Source organism: Lontra canadensis, unplaced genomic scaffold, assembly GCF_010015895.1.
Source record: "Lontra canadensis isolate GAN:19392208 unplaced genomic scaffold, GSC_riverotter_1.0 scaffold21, whole genome shotgun sequence".
In the NCBI taxonomy this organism is placed as follows: Eukaryota; Metazoa; Chordata; class Mammalia; order Carnivora; family Mustelidae; genus Lontra; species Lontra canadensis.
The window spans coordinates 8677560-8689730 of record NW_022631015.1 but is presented as its reverse complement, the minus strand read 5'-3'; positions in this window follow the sequence as shown (position 1 = coordinate 8689730).

Genomic DNA, 12171 nt, shown 5'->3' with positions numbered 1-12171 from the left:
CTGGATCTGGACCCAACAGGATAAACCACCTTGCATATAGCAACTATAAAACCTGGACAAAGAACTACCTACAAAACAGTGAACAGAGATATATTCTGGCAGAAAATCCATGCTTACTAGGAGGACAAAGATAGCTGTACAAATAATTACTGCCTTTGAAGAGCTAAGATTAGTCTTTTACGCCAGCAGTAGGGAAGGTACATGAGAAATCTTAAGATCTTTCTGGCTGAGGAACCAGGAAAATAAAACATGGACACCCTGAATATTAAGGGGGTGGGGGAAATCCCAGAGAGGAGGGAGCTGGAGCCAGAATTTCCCAAACTCTCATTGACTCATATCTAAACTATGCATGCATGGACTAGAATGACAGCAGCTCAAACAAGGGGAAAAAACTGAACAGTGATCAATGTTGCTATCCTAAATATTTAACATAAGCAGATAGGTTTGGGTGGAGTAGAGACTTTCTTGGAAGTGGGGTGATGAGAAACTTCGTTTTTCTAACTGCATTGCCTTGATGCTAACTACAGTCCATGGGACACACAATAGAGGCAAGAACATACATGGAAATATTGTAGTGTTCCTGTCTGCTGAACAAGAAAAGATAGGAAACCATGTATGCTTAAGAAGGCGGGCATTCCTGATAGGGAAGGAGTCAGAGAAAAAATCCCTAGTGCAGCCCAATCTCAGATTAAAAAAACAAAAAACAAAAACAAAAACAAAAAAAACTATTTGCTAAAACAAAAAAAAATGGTTATTGCAGAAAAATAACAGAATTCAGTATCCTTTTAACACTTAATAATGTCTATGGTACAATCTAAAATTACCCACCACATGAAGAACTAGGAAAGTAGAACACATTCCAAAGAGGTAAGAAAAATCAGTCAAGTCCAAAGCAAGGTAAACTAGACGTTGCAATAAAAATTTAAAAGCAGCAATTATAAGGTAATCTTAATGAGGTGAAATAAAGCATGATTTCAATGCATGAAAATCTCAGTAGTGATATGAGAAGTCTCAGTAAACAGAGCAGTAGTACAGAACCAAGTGGAAATTCCAGTAGTAACAAGGAAATTTTTTGAAATAAATTTTACTGGATTAATTTAGCTAAATGAATAGGCCATAGAAAAGAATAAGTGAGCTTAAAGGTAGCAAATAAAAAATTATCCAAGGAGAAAAACAGAGGAAATAAAGGAAAAAAAAAGAAGGCACCAACTCAGGGACTTGTTAGAGAATATCAGTCAAATATATATGTAGTGGAAAATCCAGGAGAGAGGAGAATGAATGGAGTGAAAAAAGAAATTCCTGAAGAAACAAGAACTGAAAATATCTGAAATGTTCAGATGCAAGATGCTAAACAATGAAAGAGCAACATAAAGTCTAAAGACGGCTACAGGGAGATACACTGAGTAAAACTGTCAAAAGCCAAAGACAAACACAGACTACGGAAGTCACCAGTAAAAGACAAGTTGCCTGCAAGAAAATAGCAATCTAATTAAATCTTACTTCTATTTATTTATTTATTTCAATTCATTCAGCCAACAGATAGTACACCATTGGTTCTTGATGTGGTGTTCAGTGTTTCATTAGCTGCCTGTAACACCCATTGCTGGTCACAACACGGGCTTTCCTTAAGGCTCTTCACCCAGTTTCCCCTTCCCCCACCACCTACCTCCCCTCCCACAACCCTCAGTTTGTTTACCAGAGTCAGGAGTCTGTCATGATGTGTCTCGCTCTCTGATTTCTTATTCAGTTTTCCCTCCCTTCCCCTATGGTCCTCTACACTGTTTCTGATATTCCACATATGAGTGAAACCGTATGATAATTATCTTTCTCTGATTGACTTATTTTGATCAGCATAATACCCTCCAGTTCCATCCACGTCGATGTAAATGGCTTACTTCTTACAATAAAACACAGAGGCCAGAAAAGCATGAAACAACTCTTTAAAGATTTTAACACTTTTAAATAGCACAGATTGTTAAAAAAAGATGAAAATAAGAAACACTTAATCGTATGTTCTCTATGGAATATGCACTTTAAATATAGAGATACAAATTAATGACTAAAGAATAGGAAAAGGTAAATCATCCAAAGATCCCATTCTTGGGGCAGCTGGGTGGCTCAGTCGATTAAGCATCTGACTCTTAATTTCAGCTCAAGTCGGAATCTTGGAGTGCTGAGATCAAGCCCCACATTGGGCTCAGCATGGAGTCTGTTTGAGATTCTCTCTCCCAGCTCGTGTGCTATAAATAAATAGATAGATAGAGAGATAGATAGATAAAGTCTTTAAAATTTCTACTCTTATAAAGATAATACTATTTTTCTATCATCCATCTGTCCATCTATGAATCCATCGAAACTTCCATCTGAGGTGTTTATACACTGCCCATACAGTACTAATGTTGCATTTTTCTTGGTATTGTAATTGGTGCTGAAGTACACATTTATGTTGTCTGTTTTGTTTTGTTTTTTACATTGCTTGAATTTTTTTTGCAGCAAAGATGAATCATTTTTAAGAAAAGGTGAAAAGTTTCTTCAAAAACAAATTTATATAAAAAACAAGAAGAACCAATACTAAAGACCAAAAAGTTAAAAACATAACTAATAAGAAAGGAACTATTTAGGAAGTCCTTTAAAATATTTGCAGAATAAGATGTCATTGAGAAAAAAGTAATAGTTTTAACTATTTAAAAATTAATACAGTCTGTGTTAAAAAATTAAAAGTACACAGACTGAAGATTGATATGTTTTTAAAAGTGCTAATAAATTAATTTTTAATATCCAATATCAACAGAAAATTAGTCAAATTGGAACTGAACCACCACAAAAGGAAATACACACATGAAGATATGTTCATCTTTACCAGTGAATATAGAAATGCAAACAGAAACAATAATAAATAATTTTTGAAAGATTTTAATATGTAAAACATCTTGTATTGACAAGTGAACAGGAAAACCATCACATCCATATTGGGTTAATTTCTCCAAAGAAAACAGCTGCACCATTACCAGAGGAAGGATAAATAATGTCAGGCAGAAAGTAATAAAGACTTTCTGTTATATATACACAATGGAACAGAGTAGCTATCACTGAAACTGGAATTTGGATAATGTTTCTATGTTAAAAAGAATGTATTCACCGATCATGTATTTCATTTATTATCATAGGACAAAAACAAGTGTTTGTTTTGTTTTGTTTTTTAAAAAAAAAAGGCAGCAAAACAATTGAGAAGTTGTCTAGGACTGGAGAGTAATGTTAATTTATAAAAAGATTATGCTGGGGGCGCCTGGGTGGCTCAGTGGCTTAAAGCCTCTACCTTTGGCTCAGGTCATGATCCCAGGATCCTGGGGTCAAGCCCCACATCAGGATCCCTGTTCCGGGGAGAGCCTGCTTCCTCCTCTCTCTCTGCCTGCCTCTCTGCCTACTTGTGATCTCTGTCAAATAAATAAATAAAATCTTTAAAAAGAAAAAAAAAATTATGCTGAACACAGAGGTTAATGCTTGTCTCATTTCTCCAACCCACACAGACTCACCCTTTGTTTGTTTATCCGTTTGCTTGTTTTCTTTCTAAGCCAGGTAGGAACATAGCATAAGAAGGCAAAGGGGCAAAGAAACAGCCCATTGATATACCAACTGATAAAGACATCTGGTATCATCTCTTTCATTAGCTCTCAGGGCCAAAGCTTGTGAAATATGTTATCTCTTATGGACAATGTGGAAGCTTATTTGACTTGAAATCATAGCACCAGTGACAATTCCAAAAGTTGTCTGATTCTACGGTGAAGATAAAGGATGATTTTTAATGTTGCATTCTAAACAATTTTGAGACTGTAAATATTTTTTTATCAAAAAATTTGTGTCATCTTTAATACAAAGCCTAAATGTATTTATTAATCTATTTTGCATTTGAATTTCTTTGAAAATAATTAAACTTATAGTTACTTTTCAGCTGAAAAATATTTGTTTCTATTTTTGGTTATTTCTTTAAGACCAGATGTTATTTTAGCACTGTAGACTAATCTTCATCAGTCATGCTCTATGGGTACATTCACTGAACAGTTACAAAGATGTTACCAAAGGAGAAAGGGTCCTTGCTATCAAGGAAGTGATTGAAAACATGCACGCAAAATAAAACCCTATTGTATTATTGTAGGTAGTAGTCATTCAGTAGTCTGGACTATTTTATTATACAGAGTTCATTTTATACACAATAGGTAACAGAGAGTTATTCATGCATATATGAATCATTATATATATTACTCATATATCACTCATCTATACGTGCCCTTTTGAAATTCCTAAGATATTATAGCCAAAGAAAGTTTAGAACAACTTTAAACATAATGCTTTTGGGATTTTATATTTGAATATACATCAAGAAGTGTAGGTCAAAGAATACAAAGTAAAGAAGACTATCCTTCTTAAGGATTGTTACCCAGCAATTCTCCTTCTGGGTATATATCCAAAGGAAATGAGGACAGGATACAGAAGAAATATCTGCACTCCCATGTTCATTGCAGCATTATTTACAAAAGCCAAGACATGGAAACAACCTAAGTGTCCATCCACGGGTGAATGGATGAAGAAGAGGTGGTATATATATAGACAATGGAATAGTATTCAGCCACAAACAAGAAGGAAATCCTGCCATTTGTGACAACATGAATTGACCTTGAGGGCATCGTGCTTAGTGAAATAAATCAAAAAGAGAAACAACTACCCTATGATATCACTTATATGTGGAATCTAAAAAAGCCTAACTCAAAAACAGAGAGTAAAATGGTGTTAACCAGGGGCTGATGGTGGGGGATTGGGTAGGTGTTGTTTAAGGGTACAGACTTGCAACCAGTAGACAGATAATTCCTGGAGATCTAATACACAGTATAGTGATTATAGATAATGATACTATATTATAAACTTCAAAGTTGCTAAGAGATTAGATCTTACTTGTTCCCACTCCAAAAAAGAAATAATTTTGTGACGGCAGAGAGGTGTTTGCTAACTCTATGTTGGCAATCATATTAAAATATATAAATGTATCAAAACAACACATTGTGCACCTTAAACTTACACATTTTTTAAAAGATTATATTTATTTATTTGACCCAGAGAGAGACAGTGAGAGAGGGAACACAAGCAGAGGGAGTGGGAGAGGGAGAAGCAGGCTCCCTGTGGATGGAAAGCCTGATGTGGGACTCCATCCCAGGACCCTGGGATCATGACCTGAGCTGAAGGCAGACACTTAACCGACTGAGCCACCCAGGTGCCCAAACTTACACAATGTTATATGTCAATTATATCTTAATAAAAATATATTTTAAAACAGGAAGCTGTAGATAACATGAAATCATTTGCATCCTGAGTTGAAAAACAAATTCTATTCAGGATGCAGCTCAAAATATTTTAGTAAACTCTAAGATAGTTATTAAGAAAAAGTATTTAAAAACTTAAATATAGGGTGCCTGGGTGGCTCAGTGGGTTAAAGCCTCTGCCTTTGGCTCAGGTCATGATCCCAGGGTCCTGGGATCAAGTCCCATGTCAGGCTCTCTGCTCAGCAGGGAGCCTGCTTCTCCATCTCTCTCTGCCTGTCTCTCTGCCTACTTGTGATCTCTCTCTGTCAAATAAAAAAATAAAATCTTAAAAAAAACCCTTAAATACACCATTAAAAATAAAGATGCTATTTATAATTTATACAGAAATGTATTTCCATATCAATCATTTACTTAGAAAGAACTGTCAAACTTCCTTAAGTATATATTCCTCTAGTATATATAGTAACTTTATATATAAATAGACATATATATGAACTATAGTATATTGGATTGTTTTCCTCAGTGATTTGGGTCTTGTTCTATGTAACTGAATGATACATTCACACTCACTGATGTTTGACTTACCGATTCATTCTGTGAGAAACAAAAATGCCTGTGCCCATGTAACATCTTTACTGAGTTTGCATGTGAAGTACTGAAGTTGTTTGCTGATAAACATCTAGACAACCAGGTTTTCAAATGGAGGTAAGTATTTCACTTCTTATTTCAAACAACTGGGTGGACAGATTCTAAGGGGGAACCTCATGATCCCACTTCCTGGTATGCATTCCTTTGTATAATCAGTCCCTTGTCTCCTTGACTGTGGGCTGAACTTGTGACATACTTCTAAAAATAGAATACAGCCAAGGTGATAGACTGTTACTCCTTGTAAGAGTCCATCTTGCTGGCAGACTGGCTCTAGAGATTGTCTCTCTTGCTGGATTTGAAGAAGTTAGTGGCTGTGTTAAGAAAACCATATGGCAAGAAGCCAAGGGCTGCTACTAGTTGCAAAGGCGTTCCCAGCTTTCAGCCAACAAGGGCTAGAGCCCTCAGACTTAGAGTCGCAAGGAAATGAATTCTACTAAAATCCTGAAGGGTTGTGGAAATAAACCGTTCTGTAGTGAGGCCTCGGACAATCCTGGCCAACACTTTGTTTCAGTCTTGCAAAGGACATCCCTAAACCATGCTTAGACTCCAATTTCAGAATATGTGCTACCAAAGCAAACACTAGACTCCTGAGGTAATAAATCTATCTGTTGTTTTAGGCTCCTAGGTGTGTGGTAATTTATCATACCAATAAAAAGATCATACAACAGTCATACCTGAAATAATAGATAGAGAAGTGTATTAAAGTATGGAATGTAGTATAATGAACTGGGTTTTTCAAAATGCTGTTTAATATATACCTGTTGTCTATCATCTATCTATCATCTATCTATCATCTTTCCATCATCTATCCAGAAACAGAGAGAGAGGTTAAATTTATAATCATTTGTCATTAAAATCAGTAGTGTTCCAGTTAGGATCCCAGAATTTTATAGAGAAGGCTTGGACCCAGCTGGATAGGGAATGAGTGTCACAGCAAGTGACAAAGAGACTAGGTTCTTGCCCCTCCTTTATGTGCATTTCTGTTGGAGTTGCTAACAAACAAACAAAAAAACAAACAAAAGAAAAAAGAAAAGAAAAATATGCATTTTAAAGTTTTATTATTTAATATTATTGGTAGAAAAGGGTTTATAATTATCATTTTGAAAACCACAAATGATGTGCCAGAAACTTTCATTTAGAGATTTTACCTATCATGCATAAAACTTACGTTTTAAAACTTGAGATAGTCACAAAAATTTTATAAAGGCTGTGCTTGTAAGCGAAATCTACAAAAATTCACCTTCGATCTTGTCTTAAAACTTAATATGACCATGAAAAGAGCACACGATAATTGTAGAATGAAGTCCGGTTTTTTGGGGGGCAACATACAATTATCTGAGCATTTTCACTGTTTAGTCATTGTTTACTGATAATGAAGTTATACCTCAGGAAGTATCTTGGAAAGTCATTACTAGGGCATCTTAGGAGCACACCACATTAAATACACTTAATTTTCCATGAGTTGATATTTCTGCACTTTAAAATATTGCAAACAATAGTCTTTGATGATTTTAATCATAGACAATCAGAAATATTTGAAGGACCATTGCTAAAGAAGAAAGGCCAGATATGCATGAGTCATTAGTTCAGCCTCTAAAATAGATCAAAGAGCCATCTAAAAATGAACTGGTATTTACTGCTCTGGAGGCAGTCATGGTATTCAGCTGACCACAATGTAAACTTTTCTCCAGCTGTGTGAAATGAACATTAGAGTTACAGACAAATTACTGAGGTCTAGAAAGGAAGGAAATATGCAATGAAATTTAAATGGTACTTATTGCTCTTTTTCCAAAAATAAGTCTTAAACATGAAGTAGAATTTTAAGAAATAGATCATTTTTGAAATAAATTCATTTAAATCTCTTTAGTTGTATTTTTTAAGGGTGAATTTTATTTCTTTTCTTTTCTTTTCTTTTCAGTGTTCCAGAATCTTTACCTTTTTCCAAATTCCAAAAAGTAACAAAAATAATCAGGAAATATTCTATGTTGGCACTGTTTGGCCTAGTTCATTAGTGTCCAGAAACCAGGGAGGTGATAAAACTACTTTCGTTTATTACATTTTCTTAACTGATTTTTGTAGTCGAACTTAATCTAACAATGTTGATGAATGCATACTGATTCTGAATTTGTCACTGATTTTTCTTTGATTACCTATGTAGGAATATCTGTTACCAAGCAATAATTCTTCATTTTCCTTTTCAATCATTATACTTTTCTTTTTTCCTTTTTTGGTTTCACCAGCTGGATCTCCAGTAGAATCGTAAATAAAAGGAAGGGTTCATATGGTGCTTGCTTTTAATACAGATGTTTCTCAGATCTCCCATTAAGTATAATGATACATATTGGTGTTTAGTAAATACATTTTATTCAGATTATGAAAGGTCTCTCATCTCATCACTTTATTAGAAAACTATTTTTATGAATGAGCATTACATTTCATGGGATACTTATTTTCTGCATCTACTGCAAATGTTATTGTTGGTTTGCTGTCTTTTTAACCTTTACTGTGGTTGTAAGTTGAACTATTTTAGCTTTCCTTATATCATTTCCATTAAGTCAGTTTTATTATTTGAAATCGCCTCTAGAATTTCCACTAATCTCATAAATGAAGCACATAGATTTATTTTTTATTCTATATTCTCAAGTAGTCTCTATTAAGGATTGTTTAGGTCTTGAAAATTTTGCAAAATTCTCCTGAAAAATCACCCGGTCACTTTTAGAGTTTTATGGGTAAGGTAGTTTTTGATAGTCATTTTCATTCCTTAAATATATTCTTAGATATTTAGGGTTTTATTTGTTTGTTTGTTTGTTTGTTTATCATTAGGGGAAGTTTTATTTTTCTAGAAAATTGCCATTTCATTTTTGCTTTAAAATATATTGACATACAGCATTTCATAGTATTATATATTTTTTCACTTTCTATTGTAGTTGTAAGCTAACTCTATTTTTGTCTGTAACATATTCATTTCATATGCCTTTTCTTGATCAGTGTTTCCAATTTGTCTAATTCAAGTCCTTTCAAAGGTTTATCTTTTACGTTCTTGGTAAGTTTTAATATACATTTAATATTCCCTGTTTAATTATTGTTTTATTTTAATATTACTTCCAACTTATTTGAATTAATTTCTTAAGTTGTGCTATTATAGCTTCTTGATAGAGATGCTGGCATAGTAATTTTCAGTCTTTTTTCAAATTAAATGCATTGGGGATACAAATTCCCACATAAGTTACTTTTTTGCTTGTTTTTCACATTTCAGGTTACATATTTTTTTGTCATTTTATCATAAATATTTTATAATTTCTGCATGTTTTATTCCTAATTGTATAAATCATTTAGAATGGTGTTCTCCAGTTTTCAAATATAAGGCTGTATTTCAACTACCTTTTAAAAGTTGGTTCCTGAGTTAATTGTATTGTGACCACAAATGTGATCTACAAAATACAAATCTGATTGAGACTTCCTCTGTGGCCAGTTACATGACATTTTTTGGTAAATGACTCCATGTGTAGTTGAAAAGAATGAGTTTTTTTTTCTGGATATGAATCTACACAGACCTAGTAGAATAGGCTTTTTCATCATGGGAATTGAACTTATAACTCACTGAAGTTTACTTAACTTTCTGAAACAGATGTACTAAAGTTTCTCATTGTAGTATGACTTTTTAAATTTTCTCCCACGTTTTTGTTAATTTTTTACTTTGTATATCTTTGAAGCTATGTTGTTAGATTCTTGTTAGTTCCTGTATTGATGTAGCTTGGGACTGCATTTTTCATTTGATAAGGAAAAAAAAAAGTTTTTATTGGCTTCTGTATTTTTTCCTGTATGATGTTGAGAACTAGGGTCTTAATGACTGGTAACTTAACACAATTAATATATTCCCTTATAGTTCTGGAAGCCAGATGTCTGAAATAAGTATCACTGAGTCAAAATCAAATTTTGGCCTGGTCCCACCCCCTTCAGAGGTTCTAGGAGAGGATATACTCCTCTGGAGTTTCTAGTGACTGCCAACACTCCTTGGCTTGTAGGCTTATCACTCCAATTTCTGCTCCTGTGGCCACCTTTCCTCCTTTCCAGTCTGTGTGAAATCCTCTCTACATCTCTCTTATAAAGACATTCATGATGGCACTAAAGGCTCACCTGGTTCTTCTAGGATCACCTCTCCATCTAAAGGTCATTAACTTAATCACATCTGTGAAGTCTGTTTTACCATGTAAGATAACATTCACAGATCCTGGATGCCTTTTAGTGAACATTTCAACACTTTCTTTGATTTTGTTTTTAATTCTATTTGTCACTTTCATATCACTATACCAATTTTCCTTTGATTTATATTTTATTGCCATAGCTTTCTCATATCTTTATTTCAATTTTATTGAGTCATTTTATTTTAGATATAGCTCTGACAAGAGTATTTTCACTTTCATAAGTGAGTCTTGGTGTTCTAATTGCTGTTTTACTTTACAGTGATTGTTATTGTTGTTGTTTTAGTTTTTGAGCTATTCCAACCTCCTTCTATTTCCCCACTTGCAATCCTCCTCCCATTTCCCATCCTCACACTCTCTGGTTTGATTGAATTTGGTTTGTCAGATTTCATTTTTCCTCTACTAATCTGAGACTTACATCTTGTGTATTAATTTTTCCAGGGTTATGGGTAGGTTTTTATAAACTTTATCTCCTAACACCCAGAGTTAGTATCTAAATGATTCCCAGAATTAAAATAAAAATTTCAACATGCTTTTACTGCCCTTCTTGTTACCTTCTCTTCCTGTCCTAAATCAGGAAAGTTGATTCTAGATTGACAACCATTTAGATAGTTTTTAAAAGAAGTTGCACTAATTACTATTCAGCATTACATTTTCTGTCTTCTTATTTTTGCCTGGATTTACTTTCTTTTTCTTGAGAATCTATTCTCAGCAATCTGTGGGTGATCAAGTTTCTAACTATAAGTATGAATATCTTAATTTTGCCTTTATGTTAAAATGATAATTGTACTGAATAAAAATTCTATACTTTCTTGTCCTTAGTCCTCGTTAAATATGCTTTCTGTATAGTGTATAACTGATTTGGTAATATTTTATATTTATTTATTAGTTTATTATATTATATTATTAATATTTATTAGAATGTTTACATCTTTCTTTTCTTTTTCTTTTTTTCTTAAGGATATTTACTTCTGTAATCATTCTTGGATATGGACTTTTTTTGCAACATGTGTCAAGATTACATAACTATGAGTTATGAGTTAGGCAGCATTTGGATGTTTATAACTCTCTAGACTATTTAACATAGTTTATTATTCTGAAGAGATTCTAGGTAAAATCATTGGTTATGCTTTCTTTATTCATAGTTTTTATTCTATTAAGGTATCCAACTTTTAGTATCAATTTTATTCTCATATTTTCCTACCTCTTCTACTGAGATTTCAAATTTACCAACATAATAATGAACATTATATTCTCTAGGGATTTTTCTATACTCCATGGTATACTTTTTCTTTGTTCTTAAAATAATTTTGAATTGACACATAATGTACATATAAACAAAGGCACAAATCTTAACTGTGCATCTCAATGAACTATGAGAACTATCCCTAAGTGTGACACTGTCATAAGGTCACAGAACAGAATACTAGCTTCATCTTATAGGGACCATTTATCCCCCGGTAGGCACTACTTTCTCCTTTATCTTCTTATATGGTCTTGACTCCAATCAGTATCGATCAATTTGCCTGTTTTTATAGATAATTTTGCCTGTTTAGTTCATATGCATGCCCTCTGACTCAAATTCCATATTCTATCTACACTAGTGGAAACATCCATCTACATAAAAAAAAAAAAAGACACATAAACAAACCATTTCTGTTCTTCCTTTTGAATTTGCTTGTTCTTCTTCTAAGTTACATTTATGGAAGAGTCCATTTTTTAAAGTCTATTTTAAAATATCTTCTCTTACATATTTTAGTTCTCCTTATGTGTGTTTTCTATTTTATCGGTGTTTTTTATACATATTACTTTCATTAGCTTATATCTGGATTTCTGATTTTTTAAATAATATTCTTATTACATTAAAAAAAGTATTTTATTACATAAAAAAATAAATGGTTCCCTAAAAGTAGCTTTGGTCTCATTTAATTAGATCCATAGAGAGTATTTTTATATTTCTTATTTACAAATAGTGATCATAAGTTTGAGGAATGATAGCTCACAAATTT